General features: G+C 32.2%; 1 non-coding gene across 1 annotated transcript; it reads left to right on the forward strand.

Moving 5' to 3' along the window:
• Positions 1–479: 479 nt before the first annotated feature.
• On the forward strand, positions 480–609 carry LOC126023110 (small nucleolar RNA SNORA22). Its single transcript, XR_007500322.1, has one exon. It is a non-coding gene; the product is annotated as a small nucleolar RNA SNORA22 (small nucleolar RNA).
• Positions 610–2,910: the final 2,301 nt, after the last annotated feature.

Below are 2,910 nucleotides of genomic sequence, written 5' to 3' on the forward strand. Positions count from 1 at the left end.
TAATTAATCTTAAAAGATTGCTTTTTTTCCTCTATATCATTACACCCTGCGGACTGTAAATAATTTGCCTCTAGCCTTCCTGCTGTTAACTGTGCTGGCCCCTCCCCGAGTTATCAGTGAAAGACTCTGCTTCACCTTGTCAGCCCTACACTTCGTCAGATATGTGTTATTAGGTTTAGTGCATTAAGTGGTGTAAAGTAATTATTAAAACATTAAAAAGCAACAGGAAGATAAGGGCAATAAATTTTTTTTCATGCCTCTCAGAAAATTTTACACCAAGGTCATAATTCTGTCACTTTACAAATAACAAAATATTGGTAAAAGAAAAACTTCTTTGTGTTTTAAAATCCAAACGAACAAAAAAGTGTTAAATTTAAGTCTTATATTTCTATTAAAAGTTTTATTTTAATTTTTAAAGTATTTACAAAATTATGTGAAAAATAATGTAGTTAGCCTTTTTAAACAATATAGTTAATTTAATGCACAGTAAACACCTAGGTGTGCTTTATAGTACCCTTAGTTTTAACTTTGTGCTACAGCAATGGTTGTTCTTTATTTCTGCATTAAAAGAACTATTATTTTAAGTGCATTCAAAATATCAGCACATTATACAAATCTGTATATTTGTGTCGCAGTGAAAAAATAATATAAATGAAAAATATATTATATATAATTTTATAAGTAATATATAAAAGTAACTAAACTTTATAAGCAAATTAACTAGTATTAAATATAATTTTAGTCTTAAGTTCTAGGTGTGTAAATGCATCAGATGTCTTTAACTATATTTTATAATAATCTAAGCATTCAGTTAATTTGGTATATAATATTTTTACAAATTATTCACATAAAGTCTTCATAGTAAAAACAGTTGTTTGTTTTTTAAAATCAGTTTTTATACCTTTAATAATCATAGTTCATGCTATTGTGTTTAATCATAAAAATTTTAACACTTTATTGCAGCTGTCTTACTGTTCTACTGCAAAACCAATTTAAAGAAAACCTATTCATTTACAGCAAATCATTTCATACTTCCAAGTAGAGACTCCTTCTACAGTGCTCATTCACCATTTTACTTAATGTTTTAAACTTCAAATTAAAATTGTTTTAAAAATGTTTTGTGTTAAATCTAAACCTTAAAATTTATTTTCAGCAAAGTTCCACTCCATCTACATTAAGTACTTCTCAAAACTAAAAAAGTTTTTCTACAAAAATTTTTTTTTCTTCTCACAAACATGCTAGCTAAATATTTAAAAGCGCTTGTCAATTTTTATAAATAAGTCTTAAATCAATCCTTTTATCTGTTTATCTGTCTGTTGTGATGAATGAAAGTGGCCACAAGTGTAAAATGTTGTGTTTAGTGTTGTTTTGTTTTGTCTGTTTATTTGTTATCTCTACATTTTATAATAATACAATTTTTAAAGCCTTATCCATTTTTCAAATTTCAATTAATTTTTTCAACCTAGTTCAGTCTGGTCAGTTCACAAACTGGCATCTTGCAACTAAAAATCATGTGTTAAAAATTATGTATTAAGCTAGCTTTGTCCTTCTAAGAACATGGCGGAAGGTGTGGGGGATGGCAAACCCCAGATTTCTCAATGGCCATCGGGGATAACTTTTCCCTGGAGAATTTCTGGACTTTGCAGTCACCCGGCTTTCCTGCTATGTGTAAGTTCAGGCCTATAAAATATGTATTTATGGCTAAAAAATAGTATCCAGCTTTAACATAATAACTAGAAGTTTAAGAAAAATCCTTTATATTGTTTAAAAAATTTTTTTTATTAGCAATTGTTAATTATAAATTTTCTTTTATGCCAAAGTCTAACAAAAGTCAAATAACATTCCCGTGGTATTCAAAAATAACTAGTGTAATGTAAATTGCTAATGTTTTCTGCCTGTAAACCCAGGCCAAAGAACTAAGTAAATTCTTAATTTTTATATAAAGTAACCATTTTGCCTCCTGCCAAGCTGTTTTCTTATAAACCTCCTGCTAGCCGCCATTCCTGCAAACCTGTTTCTAACTGACTCCACCTTTGACAATGCTGAATTAGACACTCTGCCTAGCTGCCTTGGTTGCCCACCATTGCCACCAACAACCTCCATTGCAAACAAGTCACGGTCGTGGAACTTTGCTTGCTCGAACCATATATGTGCCCGCCTGTTCAACAATCAGACATTTGCAATCAAACCATTATTGTTAACAACTCTTCCATCTTCATTGAAGCCCCCAACTCCACTTATTTTGTTTGTTCCACTAGATTTTCTCCCCATATTGTTACTAAAATGTTTCTTGCTTATCATGATTGTTATGTTTTAGCTTTGTTAATGCCTAGAATAACCATCAAACCTGTTGGTCCGGTTTCCACCTTGAACCTCATCCTGCAAATGGTCAATGCCTCTGCCCAAGCGCTCTCCAACACCAGCTATGAACACTGTTAAATCTGCAATTCACCGGTTTCGCCGTTTTATAAAAGCATCACAACGTTTAAATCTCCTATCTACACCAATAACTCTGAACTTCTTCTCTGTAAAGTTCAGCCTCAGCGTCATTAACTCACTGTTGAGCAAGTTGTAAGCTACAAACTCTGCCTTCTGGCCCATCCTCCTCCTCTCAAGTTATTTTAAATATTATAAATGCCTCTGCTCTAGCCCTCACAGACCCATATTATGAACGCTGTTAGCTTAGCTTCTCTCCTCAACCCCTACGATACTGTTAGTTCCCTTGCTGATGTAGTTCTTCAAAATCGTCGTGCTCTATATTTTGCCCTTATGAAAGAGGGGGGAGTCTGTGTAGCCCTTAAGGAACAATGTTGTATTTTTAAAGACAAAACTGGATTAGTTAGAGACAGCGTTCAACATATTGGTGATGGTATAAAAAATTTTCAAAAACATTTCAATGAAGAACAAGGT

This window comes from Suncus etruscus, chromosome 11 (genome assembly GCF_024139225.1).
Source record: "Suncus etruscus isolate mSunEtr1 chromosome 11, mSunEtr1.pri.cur, whole genome shotgun sequence".
NCBI lineage: Eukaryota > Metazoa > Chordata > Mammalia > Eulipotyphla > Soricidae > Suncus > Suncus etruscus.